Here is a 19,055-nt window from a genome sequence, read left to right on the forward strand (position 1 = left end):
TATGCAAAACAACATCTAAACAAGCCTGATGCATTTTGGAAGCAAGTCCTATTGACCGATGAGGTGAAAATATAATTCTTTAGGTATGTTTTGTGATAAAATAATTCTCTCAGTGAGAAAAACAAAATAATCTTGTAGTTATGATACCTTTTAATGACTAACAAAAATTTTCAAGACTTTTTAGGTAGAGATGGGCGAACCAAAACAGTAAAGTTCGGCGTCCGTTCCAAACACCTACTGTTCAGGCACAGACACTGAACACGGACTTCACCAGGAAGTCCGTCTTACTGTTTGGGTTCAGCTGCCTGAACACCGGCTGTTTTTTGCGCTGTTTTTTGCACTGAATGACAGCGCAGCAAACACCGCTTCTGATTGGCGGTGAAATAATCCCTGCTGGTCAGAGAGCCATGGTTCCCATGCTGTCAATAGACAGCGGGAGCACTCAGCTATGATGGGAGGTATAAAGTTTACCTCTGGTCACTGGTATCAGCTGATGGGACAACTGGTCCCATCATCCAAAACCTGCAGCCGCAGGAGCGGCGGATGGGAGTATTCATGGGAGTATTCATCACCTGACAATAAAAAGGTGACATCAACCCCACAAATATAAACCCCACTTGCCACCACTACAGGGCAAGTGTGAAGAGCCAGGCAAAGAACCAGAATTGGCATATCTAATTGATGTGCCTTTTCTGGGCAGCAGCAGACTGCAATTTTTAGGCTGGGGTGGGCCAATATCCATGGCCGCTTACCAGCCTGAGAATACCAGCCCCCAGGTGTCTGCTACAGCAAGGTTGGTTGTCAAAAATTGGGGGATCCCACACTTTTTTAAAATTTTTATTTAAGTAATTAAAAAATACGGCGTGGGGACCCCTCTATTCTTGATAACTAGCCTTGTTGCAGCTGACAGCTGAAGGTCGCAGCCCCCAGCTGTTAGTTTTGCCTGGCTGGTTAATAAAAATACAGGGGAACCCACGCCATTTTTTTGTTATTATTATTTATTTACAGTGCTGGAGCAGCAGATGAATACTCCCATCCGCTGCTCCTGCTCTCGCTGTTATTAGCAGCAGCAAGTGTCGGATGATGGGAGCTGTAGTCGCATCAGATGACACCAGTGACCAGAGGTAAACTTTACACCTCCGGTCACAGCTGAGCGCTCACGCTGTCTTTTGACAGTGTGGGAACCGCAGCTCTCTGTCCGTCGGGGATGATTTCATGACAGTGCGACAAACACCTGGTGTTCAGGCAGCCGAACCCGAACAGTAACATGGACTTCCTGGTGAAGTCCGTGTTTGGTGTCTGTGCCCGAACAGTAGGAGTTTGGTACAGATGCCGAACTTTACTGTTTGGGTTCGCCCATCTCTATTCCTCACTACAGTTTTAAAGTATTTGAGAGGTGTGGTTTTTAAAATGATATCACTTTCGGGGAGTTTTCAATATTTAGGACCCTCAAAGTCTACGCTCCGAGTGGTTCATGGCACCCACAAGCCATAACAGTCAAATCTGCACTAAATGATGGCATTCCATCCCTTCTGAGTTTTGCACTGTGCCTCAAAATTAGTTCCTGAATACATGTAGGGTACTGTTTTACCCAGCAGAAATTGCACAACAAACTGAGAGGTCCATTTTTTTCTATTAGCCCTTATAAAAATTTAAAATTTGGGGCTAAAACAACATTTTACCAGTAAAAATGTAATTATTCTTTCTTCGCCCCCAATGGTATCAATTTCTGTGAGGCATATGTGGTGTAAACATGCTCACTGCACCCCTAGAAGAATTTCTTGAGATGTGTAGATTGTAAAATGACATCACTAATTTAGGGTTTCTGCTGTTCTGGCTCCTCAGGGGCCCTGGCATAATGACCTGTCTCACTTAAACCATACCAGCAAAAACTCCAATATGGTGCTTTTTCTCTTATGTGCTTTGCACTATGTCTCAAAAGTAGTTTTCAACCACATATGGGATATCAGTGTACTCAGGAGAAATTGCACAACAAATTGTATGGTCCATTTTGCTCCATTACCCTTATGAAAATGAAAAATTTGGGGAAAAACCAACATTTTTTGTGAAAAATTTATGTCCCTGAGGGTTTTAGTTTTCAACATGGGGTCACTTGTGGGGGATTTCCCCTGTTTATGCACATCAGAGAATTTCCAAAGTGCTACATGGCATATGCTCTCAATTTCAGCTATTTTGAGTTCAAAAAGTCAACAGGTGCTACTTCCCTTCTGAGCCCTGCCTTGCACCCAAATAGTAGTTTTCTCCCACATATGATGTATCGGCATACTTCGTTTGTGGTCACACCGAGGTCCCGTATTCTTCCTTCAGTGACATCACGCTGTTCACGCCCCCCACTCATGCTGCAACTCAGCAGCATGGCTTATGGTTGCAGTGCGCTGCTGTTGCCACCACTCTGGACAAGCACAGGAGAGGGGAATGCATGGAAGGACGCTCCTGCAACAGACCAACCTCGCAATAACATCCTGCTGCAATTATGACTTTGGAGTGGGAGTTGGATGAATGTCATGCAACTGCATGGAGCAGTAAGACTATTATTCACTTAATCATTGGAACTAATTGTGCTATATTTACCTAGTGAAACTGAATTTAAATAGTCCCCCTGGGGACACTCTTGTACTATTGATCCTCTGAATTCATTACCATATTCATTGTATATCACTGAGGGTACTGTACTGTTGAAGAAGATACTTATTAGCTATTGGACTTAATCATACCTACTGAGATCCACCAACTTAGAATCACAGTTGTTTTATATATACATGTGACCTAACATCTAACAACGTTGATTATTCATGTCTTATCTGTACCATAGATGTTAGCGCGGTAGTATACACTGATATTTCCTACTTTTTGAATGTGGTTTTGAGGACTTTGAGGGGTGCAGTCTTTGGAATGGTGTCACATTAGGGTATTTTCTGTCATATAGGCCACCCAAAGTAATTTGAAATGTGAGGTGGTCCCTAAAAAAATGGTTTTGTACATTTTATTGGAAAAATGAGAAATTGCTGATCAAATTTCAATCTTTCTAACTTCCTAACAAAACAAAATTATGTTTCAAAAGTCATGCAGATGTAAAGTAGACATATGGGAAATGTTTTTTATTAATCATTTTGCGTGGTATAACTATCCGATTGAAGGACATAAAAATGTAACCCCTCCTAACATGCGCTGTACATATACCTCTCTGCGGGATCTGCTTTCCTGCAAAGATAAATATATACGGTGATCGTGGGGACTCACACTGAGCACCACCACAATCTGGTGTCGTTGTCAGCTCTACGTGTCCCTGGTACACCTCAGCAGCGCCCACGATCGGTGCTAGCACTGATCACGGGTGTTTAAACCCTTTGAGGCTGCTGTCAATAGTGACAATGCTTGAGGAGCATCTGTGCTTCCATCAACACAATGCGATGCAATCGTATTGTGCTGTTGTCTCCGTGGTGAACACCAGCCGCAAGATGGCTGTGGGGTTCTTCACAGAATTTGGCCTGTGAGCGTCTCCTAAGAGCAGGAGATGACAAGTCTCCTTCCATGCCTGTCAGACGCTGATCTGATGCTCTGTAATTGCAGCGCCCCAGAGTCCTGGTCGTTGCAGTACTGTAGCTCCGCCACTAAGGGGGGCTATGGTACGTCTGATGGCACTGAAGGAGTTCATCTGACCAGGTATCACAGACACCAATACATTTCACAGTCTGGCCTCCAGGGGGAGCTAAGGGTTCTATTTATTAGGCCACTCCTCACAGTCTGGTAAAACTGGGGGTTAGGCAGGAAGTTAGACAGAAAGCTGGCTGGGTTGGAACCAAGCAACACCTTGTGGCAGAGGGTGTTGTAGGGGAAGATTCAGAGGGGTCCCTGTCAGGGGTGGGATCCTGACAGAGGCCTAGCAAACAGAGAGAACGTTACGGGACCGCGCCTGCACGATATAGCGGCGGTACCCCAAGAAAGGATAAGAAGCGAGATTTATTGTGCTGAGTGAGAAACGAGATCAACACAACAAGGAGAATACCAGTAGGAGTCGTGCTGTAAGACGAGGCAACATCCTATTGAGGCGCATAACCGGTGGCCGGAACGCCGAGGAAGTATAGAGCTCCAAGCCAAACTTCAAACCTACGGCAGGACAGTCAGTTACAGGCGGGCTGTCTCACCCAGACCCAGGAAGACACAGGGGGGTAACAACAGGAGTGGGGCGACGCTGGAGTCCCGGAAGAGCTCTGAGCCTCCCCGTCATACGGGTGCGTCCTAACCGTAAGATCAGGGGGACGTAGAGGGAGAACATCAGAATCGAGTTGTGAGGGAACACGAGAAACAGACACAACAGTTGTGGGGTACTATCCCATAAGCACAGCAGGGGAGGACCACAACACAAGCGCAGGAAGGTAGGCACAGATTTCCACCTGCAAAGGGAACTCTGGAGGTGCCATCGGACCGGCCGGACTTGCGCAGCCCTGTTAACCGTATTCCGGATTGAGGACTCAGAAGCCTTCAGTAAAGAGGTAAAGAGACTGCAACCTGGTGTCGTCGTTATTTACTGCACCGCACCTCCACCACCATCCACATCTATTATTGTACGCCCCTCAGCAGGGTCACGGACCGGGTCTAGCCACCGTGACAACCCCAGAGCAGAGACTCAGAGGCCCGGTACCGGGTACCCCTCGGCCCTGCGGCAGTGGGGGCGCTACATAATGATTTCCCATCCTGGGACAATGTGATAAAGTATAAAAAAGTTATTAAAAAGTATATAGAAAAATCACCAAATAAAGAACAAAAAAAAGAAGAATATTACTCCAATAAATACATTTATTTATGTAAAAAAAAAGTACACATATTTGGTATCGCTGTGTCTGCAACGACCAGACCTATTAAACTGTGCCACTAGTTAACCCCTTCAGTGAACACCGTAAAAAATAAATAAAAAACAAGGCAAAAAACAATGCTTTGTCATCATACTGCCGAGCAAAAAGTGCAATAAAACACGATCAAAACGACGAATGTACATAAAAATGGTACTGCTGAAAACATCATCTTGTCTCTCAAAAAAACAAGTTGCAATACAGTACCAGAAACAGAATACTAGAAAAGTTATAGCTCTCAGAATAAAGCAATTCAAAAAAAAATATTTTTTCTATAAAATACTTTTTATTATGTAAAAGCGCCAAAACATAAAAAAAAAATGTTGAGAGCTTTGTAAAGACACCTGCTCTTCATTCAAGGCACAGGAATTCCACTATTTCACATCAGACAGAATCAACCTAAGGACAGTTCCCAGAGTCCTGACCCGGCTCGCTTCTCGGGTCCTCCTGCACAGATCTCTCCCCCTCCCTCCTTTGAGCAGATCACAGACCTTTAAACACCGGTGGGCAGCTTTTAGCAGGGGACAGTCCAGGGTTAAAAAAAGGGTAAAGTTCAAGACTAAAAACAGTTCAGTTCTTTAAGCAGCCACACACATAGTCCATAGTGATCAACCCTTATAGGGTTCCAGCCCCATAATCCAGCAGGGGGTGTGCAACTAAAATCTTGAGGAAGGGGAAAGAACACAAACACACTCAGTCCTGGTGTCACATAGGGCTCACTGCCCTTTTAGGGACACAGAACAGTCCCCTTTATTCTTCAGGTGCAACAACATTAAACAAGGCCACATCAGTCTGTGCGCGGCCGTTGATCGGAATAATGGGCCACATTTGGGCTTTGCTCAACAAGATATGTAGGGGCTGATTATCCGCTGGAAGAGGAGTCTCCGGCTCTCCGCTATTTCTGCTTTCCAGCGGCGGTCCCACCTGTGGCAGACACATTCTGTCCATGCGCCACTTCCTCTTGTCTAGCTGTAGAAGCTGCGACCGCTGCAGTAGGCCACTCACAACATTGGTATCTATAAAGCAGGGTAGGAAATCCAACAAGAATCAAATGGGAATAGCAATTGGATATAAATGTAAAACTTAACCTCTACTAGGTATGTAGAAAAGTCAAATCACATACAAAACATAAGTCAAACAAGGGAAGGGAGGGAAAAAAAACCCTAGTGCAGTGATGAACCCTATACTGACAGAGAATATAGGTATAGGGTTCACCACTGCACTAGGGTTGTTTTTCCCTCCATTCCCTTGCTTGACTTATGTGTTGTATGTGATTTGATTTTTATACATACCTAGTAAAGGTTAAGTTTTACATTTATATCCAATTGCTATTCCCACTCACAACATTGGGCCTCCCGCGGTCATCTTTCCTCCTGACCGAAGGCCATCCTCACAGCCACCGAATATGGCCCTCGGGGCCCTTGCTCCTTCAGAAAGGTGATTCAGTCCCACAATTGAAGAGAACCCTCAAAGGCAATGGATCCGGCATGAACATACACCTTATCTCTGGTGCCGGTCTCCAGAATAAATCCATAACCCCTTGTGGGGTTAAAGTATTGAAGGACACCACTGGTCACCTGGTCAGACATGGCTCCCCTGCCGGGGTGCTGCAATTCCTTCACAATACGGCATTCCCACTGCTTCTTCTCATTGATTTCTCAATGAATCCACTGGAACTCCTCATGAGAGCGCACTCTAGGCTCCTCCAGGTATGCGCTAGAAGTGGCAGCGGGAGTCGGCAATGATGGCAGGGCTGAGGGAGATGAGGGGGCAGAAATAGAGGCGGCAGTATGGTCAGACGTGGGTTCTCTACTCACCGCCGCTGCGCCTCGTGACAGTCCTTTCCAGTGACCACGGGACCCTGTAGCCACAGTCACGATGACCCAGCTCAGGAGATCTCCCAGGCTTTTTCCAGTTCTGGTTCTGCCAGTCCTGCGACCTCCGGCCATTGGAAAGGGTGCCACTCCTCACACTCGTTCTTCCACCAGGCCTCGAAGTGCAGGGAGTCCGTCTCCGCCCATGCCACAGAACGCTTCCAGTCCTGACATCCGGTGCCACCGCGTAAGGACATGTTTTGCCTCTGCATGTTATCAGGTAATGGCATCTTCTCTCTCAGCATGCTGCCGCGTCCTTCTGGACTCCACCCATTCGTGAGCAGAGATATTTCTGGCTGCTCCACCCATTTCCTCACATTCTGTTGCACGGGCAGCAGCCTTTCCTTTGCCCGCACCCATTTCAGGAGGGCCTTACTCACAATAGGACGTGGCCTACTTCCTTTTGGCACCAAGTTTCTTCCATGATGCTCACGAAAGGTGGCACCATCATTCATGTTCGTGCCACTGACCACTGTCTCCTTGTCAGTGTTCGGCACCATCTTAAAGTCACTATCAGCTGCCATCTTTAACTCTTTCACGGCTGTCACTAGTCCACAAGTCTTGGGAATCTTTTTCTCCAGTTCTGTAACTGCAGGGCTTCTGGATTCGATCCTGCTGGCTACACCAAATTTTTCAAGATAGCACTAGGTGGTAGTCGTGGGCGAGTCTACCAAGCCACAGTCAGTGAGCACCCTGGCACCTTGCACATGGAGAGATGGGTACAGAAGAGTACTCACTTCTGTTGCTGATATTCCCTCAGTCTCTGTTACTCCAGCTTTTGGCTCGCAGGTTCCATGAAACACCACAAAATCACAGTTATTTTCTAACAGTTGAACTTTAGTAAACAGCAAGGCATCCTTCACATTGCAGCAGTTCACCTAGGGCAGCGTTTCCTGTCCTTTCCCTGCCTTCGGGGCGGACTCTAGTATCTCTGTCATTTCTCTCTCTTTACTCGCGGCGTTCACGGCCGTACCTCTAGCCAGACTCTGTCCTGTCTGCGCTTTCCTTTCATCTGCCATCCGGGCAGCATCTTTGGACAGTTCATGTCCTATCTGTACCTTCAGCATCACCAGCTCCCTGTCAGCCGCTTGTCCTTACTGGGGATGATCCTGTTGAGCTGGTGCCTGACTGCACTATTCTCCAGCCTGGTTTCCCTTACTGCTGTCCGCTGCTTTACCCCCACGGCTTGTAACTGTCTCGCTGTATGCATCCTGCCCTTGGGCAGACTGCCGGGCATTTGATTCTAAACAGGAAGTCCCTTCCCTATATCTCCCTGCTCTGTGCTTCTCTGCTCTGACCCCCTCCCCACTGAATAACCCCTTTCTGCCTGTGCTTAAACTAACATTCATATCCATCCTATTCTCTGTCTCTAATGAGCCTGTTGTGTCTCTAATAAGCCTGTGGTACAGCAGCACCCTGGAGCCTGGATTCACCATGCAGAGACCCCAGAAGGAACGGCTCAAGCTACCTACCATACCTGTCCCAGGACAAGAGAAATAACCAGGATCTTGTTAGGACATTACAGACAGCAAGGGACTATAGCAAGCGCGCAGTGGAAGGCTCCCAACCTGACTTGCCAAGGGGATTCCACTTGTTTCCGGGCTGCCTGGACTCCTAACGTACTAGTTGCTGGTACCCTGGACTGTGGCCTGCCAACTACAGTAAACCAAGTAAAGACTTTACAACGAGTATCCTTTACTCATTGATCAGCAAACACCATCATCACCATACACTCTAAGACCCCTGGGGACCCCGCTTCACCTGTGGGAAGCATCACCATCATTGCTACAGCAACATCCCCCAGACCCCTTTAAAGCAGCATTGGTTCCCTTTATTGACCAAACACCACAGGTGGCGTCACGACTGACTTATTCACAATTCCCCTTTAAAGACCGTTCCCCTTTACAGTGAGTCCCAGGGCCACAGACCGGGTCGCAGCCACCATGACATCCCCTTTAATAGCCGACCCCACCCGGTACCGAGCACCCTGCCCTGGTGGGCGACTCAGATACAGTAGAAAAGTTATGTTTCAGCTCACCCCCATCAGCAAATCCATGAGAGTCCACAGGAACATCCGAGCAAGGAAAAACGCCACCGCCCAACGTCCTCTGCTGAGTAAGTAAGAAAAAAAAAATCCAGCTCCAGAGTAAAAGTCATCAATTTTATTTCCACATTTAAAATTCGGAAAAAGCTGCTTGCAAGTAACTGCACAACTATTTCAGAAAAGAAGCCATAAGTTAGCTGAATGCGTTTCGAGCACGCATGGTGCTCTTTGTCCACAGCATAAGCTTGAATAGCCCAACAAGACATATAAAAACAAATTTAACAGGTGAATAGCCATGAGAATAATTAACTCCACCCCGACAAATCCCATTGGACATCCAGAACACACAGTCATTAGGACAGGTACAAAAAAAAAACCAAGAATCATTAAGCACATATTATATACACATACCACAAATACTGCGCAGCCAGGTGTGATTATCCCCCTAAAAAATAAATAGAACATTTTTCTGAATCAAACTAAACCAAAAACTCCCACCCACTGGCTATCAACAAAAGGTTTTTTCAGATGTGGTTCACACCCATGTAAGACTTGCTCGTATTCCAAAAAAAATGTAGGTTTTCATTGTTCTAGTAATCAAAAAAATTTTCCGATAAAAAGTTTCTTAAACTGCAATTCGGACTATGTAGTTTACATTATTGAATGTCTGGAATGCAGACTCCTATATGTTGGATCGACAATAAGGAAACTAAAAGACAGATTTAGGGAACATTTATTGGATATTGTTCAACCAACATTACGTCATGTGTCAAATGCATCAAGCCATTTCATTAATAAACATAACAGACACACAAATCACTTAAAGGTTTATGTGGTAGAACAAATTTACAAAAATATAAGAGGCGGTGATAGAGAAAGTAAATTACGCGATAGAGAGGCTTTTTGGATTTATCTATTGAACACCAAAGTGCCCACAGGGTTAAACCTCAGAAAAGAGATGATGTTACACTATTAACATGTTATTATTGTGGTTTTTTTTTGGTTTTTTTTCTATTTATTTTTTAGGGGGATAATCACACCTGGCTGCGCAGTATTTGTGGTATGTGTATATAATATGTGCTTAATGATTCTTGGTTTTTTTTTTGTACCTGTCCTAATGACTGTGTGTTCTGGATGTCCAATGGGACTTGTCAGGGTGGAGTTAATTATTCTCATGGCTGTTCATTCACCTGTTAAATCTGCTTTTATATGTCTTGCTGGGTTATTCAAGCTTATGCTGTGGACAAAGAGCACCATGCGTGCTCGAAACGCGTTCAGCTAACTTATGGCTTCTTTTCTAAAATAGTTGTGCAGTTACTTGCAAGCAGCTTTTTCCGAATTTTAAATATGTGGAAATAAAATTGATGACTTTTACTCCGGAGCTGGATTTTTTTTTTTTTTCTTACTTACTGGGCAACTCAGATACAAGACATCACAGTACATAAACATTACACTACACATTAATAGCAATGAGGTGCCGCAGGTAGTCATGTGGACATTGTCCAGGGGAGAGGAGTCACGTGAGGTTCCCCGCCACCTCCTTATATGCACATGCAGTAAATATGTTTCTAAGTTTATTTTTAGACAGTACTCACGGTACAGTATATATGAATATACAGAAATGCACAGTACAATGTGTGCTTTGTGCTTGTCCAAGGGATTAAGTCATTCATTGAATGTCTTGAGGGGACAATGGATGGCTAACTGAATACATATTGTTCCGAGCCAATCATATGCAAGTAGTGTCAGCATCAAAAAACTACATAGTCATTTCATTGCACAACAGATGGTTTATGTTCTTTTTTCCTGCTACTCAGAATAAAAGTGCCCTCCATTTATGTGTTTATTCTTGCAAGTTAAAAGGCTTCTGGCTGCAAGCTGCTCAAGCCTTCTCAATTAATGCAACCATCACATGCAAATCTTTCTTTCTATACAGTGAATCAAACATTTTGCCTTCTTTCTGAGAGGTCATAAATTATGCTTCACTATAAAAATATATCTGACCTGTCCTCTGGCTGTTTAAAACACTTTTTGGTAAAGAGCAGTCAGCAAATCCATACCTATACAATTCTGATAACTTTTTTTGCTAATAGTTTTAGCCATAATCCTGAGAGCTGTAACATACTTTTACTGCCTTGGAAATGTGTCACTTGACAGTAAATTGCTAAAATGCCAAATTGCGACTTAAATCAGAGAGATTTTGAATAAGGAACAATGAGCTGGTCAACTGGTCAAATGTGAGGTTCAGTATCTATGCCTTAATTTAATTTAACAGCAATATTTTCAGATTTAACAAAACTTGGAATTGTAATATGCGCCTATTGTGTGGTACTGTGTGCACTCTAGATGATAAAATAACCATCTAGTATATATTCATGCCCTGTACAAGTGCCATAGAAAACATTTTGCCCCTAGAAAGTAATAATGCCCATTGTGTGCCCTTTTGACAGTCAAAATAACCTAAGTGCCCCTATAATAATAAGTGCCCACTTAACAGTATAATGACCCCTGCACTCTATAGTACCCCCACACAGTATACTGACCCCTTACTAGCCCTCCAACTGTTTAATGGCCCCAACACTATAAAAAGACGCCACAGTAGCTCCCACACTGTATGATGGCACCCTTACTGTAATCCCCATCTTGTATGATGGCACCCTAAATAGCCTCATAAACTATAATGCACTCCCCATAATTCTCCATACAGTGTAATGAACTAACCATAGGTCTCTCTATAGTATAATGCACCCATAGTCCTCCATACGTTACAACGCATTCCCCATAGACCTCTATGTATTATAATGCACCCCCCATAGGCCTCTATATAGTTTGATGCACTCCCATTAGGCCTCTATATAGTATAATGCACTCCCCACCGACCTCTATATAGTGTAATGCAGTCCCCAAAAGCCTCTATACAGTATAATGCAGTATAGAGTATAAATAAATAAATACAGCTGACGCTCCCCCCATCATTGCTTTCAACTGTATTGGCATCAGTAATCATGATACAGTTGAACTTGCAAAGGGCTCACTGGCCCCATAGTGTCCATGTGGCAGTGCAGGGAGATCACCTCCAGGTCGGCCCCTCAGAGTGTGGGGCCTGGGGCGACCGCACCCTCTGTCTCCTCCTTGTAGCTACGCTACTGTCCTACCTGCATTAAGGCAAATGAAACAACTTGATCAATCCTGCGAATATAATCTTACAAAGATAATAGGATATATACGTCCGACAAGCAAAGCATTCCATTTAAATTAATTAAAATAATCCATATCCAAACACTTTTGGGTGAAAGTGTTGTCATCTGTTTGGGTTGTCTAGCTTAGAAAACCCATTTTATTTAGTCTATTAGGGAATTTTGAGTAAATATAAGGGACCCTTTGTTTAGGATATTCACCTACTGGCCACATGTTGAGTATTTTTCATTCTGAATGACTTATGCCCACATTATACAAATAACTCATGCATTTGTATAGGAATTTGAATGAATTTTCCCTGCGGAGGAGCTCCAGAGAAAATGAACATTTCTGATCAGGTTTCCTCACAGAATACTTCTATACCCTGGGGGTCACAGCAGAGGGACACTTCGTTATCAGCTTATTGTCAAGAAAGCCTTTTAAAAAGTAGAGATCAGAAATTAATTAGAAAATTAATGTTGTCTAGACTCGAGAGGTAATTTTTAGAGTACATTTAAATGTCTGCCATCTTGTTATACTGCCTGCGAGCATGTATAGTCAAAAGCACTGCTACTTTAACCTGGATATTACCTAAACCATGTACCGTATTGTCTCCAATCCACAGCAGCAAAGCTTGTGTCTACACAATAGCCATAGGCACCTATACTGTTGATATTCTAGAACAGGTTTCTGTCAATATACACTGCTCAAAAAAATAAAGGGAACACTAAAATCCCACATCCTAGATATCACTGAACAAAATATTCCAGTTGTAAATCTTTATTCATTACATAGTGGAATGTGTTGAGAAAAATAAAACCTAAAAATGATCAAAGTAAATCACAACTAATATCCCACGGAGGTCTAGAGTTGGAATGATTCTCAAAATCAAAGTGGAAGTGAAGTTACAGGCTGATCCAACTTCATGGAAATACCTCAAGACAAGGAAATGAGGCTCAGTAGTGTGTGTGCCCTCCACGTGCCTGTATGACCTCCCTGCAACACCTGGGCATGCTCCTAATGAGGCGTCGGATGGTCTCCTGAGGGATCTCCTCCCAGACCTGGACTAAAGCATCTGCCAACTCCTGGACAGTCTGTGGTGTAACCCAACGTTGGTGGATGGTGCGAGACATGATGTCCCAGATGTGTTCAAGTCTGGGGAATGGGTGGACCAGTCCAAAGCTTCAATGCCTTCATCTTGCAGAAACTGCTGACACAATCCAGCCACATGAGGTCTGGCATTGTCCTGAATTAGGAGGAACCCAGGGCCAACCGCACCAGCATATGGTCTCACAAGGGGTCTGAGGATTTCATCTCCGTACCTAATGGCAGTAAGGCTACCTCTGGCGAGCACATGGAGGGCTGTGCGGACCTCCAAAGAAATGCCACCCCACACTATTACTGGCCCAGCGCCAAACCGGTCATGCTGAAGGATGTTGCAGGCAGCAGATCGCTCTCCACGGCGTCTCCAGACTCTGTCACGTCTGTCACATGTGCTCAGTGTGAACCTGCTTTCATCTGTGAAGAGCACAGGGCGCCAGTGGCGAATTTGCCAATCCTGGTGTTCCATGGCAAATGCCAAGCATCCTGCACGGGGTTGGGCTGTGAGCATAACCCCCATCTTTGGACGTCGGGCACTCAGACCATTCTCATGGAGTCGGTTTCTAACCGTTTGTGCAGACACATGCACATTTGTGGCCTGCTGGAGATCATTTTGTAAGGCTTTGACAGTGCTCCTCCTGTTCCTCCTTGCATAAAGGCTGAGGTAGCGGTTCTGCTGCAGGGTTGTTGCCCTCCTACGGCCCCCTCCATGTCTCCTAGTGTACTGGCCTGTCTCCTGGTAGTGCCTCCAACCTCTGGACACTAAGCTGACAGAAAAACCTTCTTGCCACAGCTCGCATTGATGTGCCATCCTGGATGAGCTGCACTGCCTGAGCCACTTGTGTGGGTTGTATAGTCCGTCTCATGATACCATGAGTGTGAAAGCACAACCAACATTCAAAAAGTGACCAAAACATCAGTCAGAAAGCATTGGTACTGAGATGTGGTCTGTGGGCCCCACCTGCAGAACCACTCCTTTATTGAGTGTGTCTTGATAAATGCCAATAATTTCCACCTGTTGTCTATTCCATTTGCACAACAGCATGTGAAATTGATTGTCAAACAGTGTTGCTTCCTAAGTGGACAGTTTGATTTCACAGAAGTTTGATTTACTTGGAGTTATATTCTGTTGTTTAAGTGTTCCCTTTATTTTTTTGAGCAGTGTATAAATAGATATATAGATAGATAGATAGATCGATAGATGATAAATAGATAGATATATAATAGATACGGTAGATAGATATGGGATAGATAGATGATAGATAGATAGATAGATAGATAGATAGATAGATAGATAGATAGATAGACATGATATAGATTGACAGGAGAATATTGGGGGATAACAGTCTACCTTGCTCTATGTGGGGGTTATTTTCTATACTGTGACTTCTTTACATTGTTATCCTCCTGTTATATAATACATCTTTGACTGCTTCTGAATATTCATTCGTGGCCATGCTGTCATCCAACTTCCAGACGACATCTGACCGCACTTTCTCTACAGAATGACAATGAATGTGATTGGCCAAAGCCCTCACTGACTGCATCAGCACGTAGCCCCCAATAGACTCATTCAGTGATAGGAATCCCCTCCTCTTGACTCATTTTTCCAATGCTTACATAAAGCTATAAAACTGCTGATTCTAAAAAGTGAAATCTATATATTTAATTGTCTAAGGGTTTTTCTGTCTGTCTGTCTGTCTGTCCTGGAAATCCCGCGTCTCTGATTGGTTCAGGCCGCCAGGCCTCGACCAATCAGCGATGGGCACAGCATGGCGACGATGATGTCATAAAGGTCGCCTCGACCAATCAGCGACGGGCACAGTATCGACGTAGATGTCATAATGGTTGCCATGGCGACGATGATGTCATAAAGGTTGCCTCGACCAATCAGCGACGGGCACAGTCTGCCGCAAATTCTGGAATCATCATTGTCCATATACTACGGGGACATGCATATTCTAGAATACCGGATGCGTTAGAATCGGGCCACATTAACCCTTCATTACCCCATATCCCACCGCTACACGGGAGTGGGAAGAGAGAGGCCAAGTGCCAGAATAGGCCCATCTTCCAGATGTGCCTTTTCTGGGGTGGCTGGGGGCAGATGTTTGTAGCCAGGGGGGGGCAATAACCATGGACCCTCTCTAGGCTATTAATATCTGCCCTCAGTCACTGGCTTTACCACTCTGGCGGAGAAAATTGCGCGGGAGCCCACACCAATTTTTTCCGCGATTTAACCCTTTATTTTACAAGCTACAGTGCCCAAATTTTGTACATACACACTACTAACAGTAGTGTGGAATATGAAAAAAAAAGGGATATGAGATGGTTTACTGTATGTAAACCATGTCTCATATCCTGCCGGGTTTGTGAAGGAGAAAGAATTACCGGCTTTTCACATATCTCGCGCTGAATTATTATGTATGTAGGTGTGTACATGGTGCGTGCTGTGTCCCTCCGCAGTCTGCACTGTACAGTCACTACACTGCTTTGTGGGCACATTTGCAGGCCGTCACCACACGCTCACCTCCGCCACACCCTTTGATATGTCAGTTGTTCATTAGTGGGAATAACCCTATAAGGCCATTCTCCATTACTGTGGAAGTGTTGCAGGGGTGGCTAGTAGTGGACAGCCCCTCTGGGGTGGGTAGTAGTAAACAGCCCCTCGTGGGTGGGTAGTAGTGGACAACCCCTTGTGGTGGGTGGCTAGCAATGGACAGCCACTCAGGGGCGGGCATCTGGCTGTGGGCACTTGGTGCTGTTTGTGTCCCCAGATGAGCGGTGGACGTGGCACAGTGTGGCATTAGTGTGATACATTTTGTTATTGTATGCTGCACCCTCTGAATGCCCCTGTAATGGCTGGTATTAGAAGCAGCATAGCTAGTCACCTCCCTGCTTGGTACTCCTCCACACTCTGTACTGTGTCATCTCACGGGTGTGTAATTTGACCGCTGCAGCCAATCAACGGACACTGATTGTCTGCTGCCTTCATATTTGACCTCCACAGGAAGACATGTTTTCCAGTTCAGACAAACAGATAAGGGACATAGAGGATCTTAGTTATGAAGAAAGTCTTCAGTCGTGTATATATACATTTCCCATAGAAACAGTGTGGTGAAACCCCCCCCCCCCCATATGAAGAGGGCAGTGCCTCCATCTGGAGAAAGGGTCAATCTCCAGAGACCAGCCCTCGCTACCATTAGCTCTCGTAGACCTCAGGAGCTGGTCACTATGGGAACCATTGACAGTTTCCTACAAAGCTTACATGATGTCTTAGATGAAATAACTAAAAGGGGTAAATGACTTTAGACCTCTGGTCTCTCAGCATCGCTACACAGATAGTGTGCCCACATCAATCTCCGGTCTCTGCAGCCTGGGCCAAACAGGTTCTGGGCATCAGAGCTGGCATCAATGTGGCCAAATAGACAATCTTTACAGATTTGAGTAAGTAACTGTTGTTTATAAAGGGTTAAATGACTTTGGGCCAGTAACCTCACACCACTGATTGCGAGTCACACTTGCCAGCTCACATTGCACTCTATGTGTGAGCACACAGTCGCTATTAGGCCGGCGTCACACTAGCGAGTTTTACGGACGTATGAGAGGTGCAGAAAATACGGATTGCATACGGCCCAATGATTCTCTATGTTCCAGCTCCTATCTGCCGTATCTTACTGATCCGTATTATACGGTCTTGTACGGCCGTAGAAAATCGCAGCATGCTGCGTTTGTCACCGTATTGCCCGATTCTAATGCATCGGGTATTCTAGAATATGCATGTCCCCGTAGTATATGGACAATGATGATTCCAGAATTCGCGGCAGACTGTGCCCGTCGCTGATTGGTCGAGGCAACCTTTATGACATCATCGTCGCCATGGCAACCATTATGACATCTACGTCGATACTGTGCCCGTCGCTGATTGGTCGAGGCGAATTCGCGGCAGACTGTGCCCGTCGCTGATTGGACTCATTCAGTGATAGGAATCCCCTCCTCTAGACTCATTTTTCCAATGCTTACATAAAGCTATAAAACTGCTGATTCTAAAAAGTGAAATCTATATATATAATTGTCTAAGGGTTTTTCTGTCTGTCCTGGAAATCCCGCGTCTCTGATTGGTCGAGGCCGCCTGGGCCTCGACCAATCAGCGACGGGCACAGTATCGACGTAGATGTCATAATGGTTGCCATGGCGACAATGATGTCATAAAGGTTGCCTTGACCAATCAGCGACGGGCACAGTCTGCCGCAAATTCTGGAATCATCATTGTCCATATACTACGGGGACATGCATATTCTAGAATACCCAATGCGATAGAATCGGGCCACAATCTAGTATATATATATATATATATATATATATATATATATATATATGTGGAGGCCATTTTAGTGTGCTCTAATGATGACCACCCTAGACAACATAAATGTGATTTAGGTATTTAAAAATGTATTCATAATGTCATTATCTTTGTTACACTATGAGCAGGTTGCAGGATGCAGTGACGGACAGAAGGCAGAGCAAGGGTTAACAGGTTTAAAAACAGGGGAATACTCCATGCAGGGAGGTAAAGGGTTAAAACAGTGAATTAAACAGTATAGATGGCAAAGGATATTGGGAGGTAAAGAATAACAGTTCTAGTAAAGGCAGTTCCTGTGAAGCACTTGGTCAGAAGTTCCTCAAACTGTGATTCCTGCTGGGAAGTCAATGGCGCCGGCAACGGCTGACACGGTATCTTTTCCTATTGGGTCTTATGGGCAACACAATGCCCTGTCTTCTGGCAGCAGCAGTCGGTGTCCAGTACCTTCCGCTGGGCCTAGTCCATATGCTATAGTGGCTGATAAGGGTGCAATGTGGGTTATGCAAGTCTTTTCAGCACTTGGTTCTCTCTTTGCGCTGTACTCACGGTCATGAAGCACATGGCACCTCGAACTCTGTCAGCCACTGGGCGCGCTGCACTCTTCTCTCTATGTTGTACACTGCCTGTTCCTGCCGAGACTGAAGCGCCGACAACCACTGGCCCGCTGCTTCTGTGGCGCCCCAGGGTCCTGGTCGTCACAGTGGCATTGCTTTCCCCTTGGGGAGAGGGATGTCACGCTTGGGAGCGATGAAGGATATCTTTCACCAGGTAAATCTCACATACAACACATTCACACTCCAGGCCAGAAGGGGGATCTCTAAACCTGGTTTAGGGTAAACTGGCCTATAAATACATTCTGGTTGGAGGGAAAGGGGCAGTTCCTATCAGAGAGACAGAGTGGAAGGAAGCAGAAAGATGTGATAGCGAGAGAGATTGCCAGAAGGGAGCTTGTCGAGGAACATCAGCTGAGGCGGAGCTGGTACGATAGGAGATTAGCTGAGCAGACGTGGGGGTCTGCAGCTCCTGGCAGAAAAAGTTACAGGAGAGTGACACCAGGGGAGCAGAGCAGTAATTTGGCTACTTCCCTGGCTAGGGCAAATTCCGGTAGCCGGAAGACCGAGGCTGTGTCAGACTCTAAGAGGCACAGCAGAAACCAGCAGGACAGCTGAACTGCAAGTTACCTGTCCGCACTAAAACCCAGGAGGCACAGTGGCACATAGAGCCCGGGTCGTGATAGAGACCCTGTAAAAAGGCCCAGTTCACCTGTCATACGGGTTTGTGTCCTAACCTATATGGAGGACAGAGAAGAACTGTGAGGACCTTATCAGAAACCATAGGCAGTAAGGGACTACAACACCACCGCACTATGAGGAAGGCTTTCATCTCCACCTGGTAGAGGGGACTCTGGATTCGCTTCCAAGCCGGCTGGACCCTGCCTCTCCTGTGTTGCCTGTAGTTAAGCTACAGTAAACCAGGTAAAGAGACTGCAAACCTGTGTCCTCTTTCTTTACTGTACCACCCACCACACCATTGGTGCTCTACACCTGAGAAGCCCTGGGGATCCTGCTTCAACTGTGGGAAGCGTTACCATCATTACTGCAACAACATCACCCCAGAGGACCCCT

Source organism: Ranitomeya variabilis, chromosome 1 (genome assembly GCF_051348905.1).
Source record: "Ranitomeya variabilis isolate aRanVar5 chromosome 1, aRanVar5.hap1, whole genome shotgun sequence".
Classification (NCBI taxonomy): Eukaryota; Metazoa; Chordata; class Amphibia; order Anura; family Dendrobatidae; genus Ranitomeya; species Ranitomeya variabilis.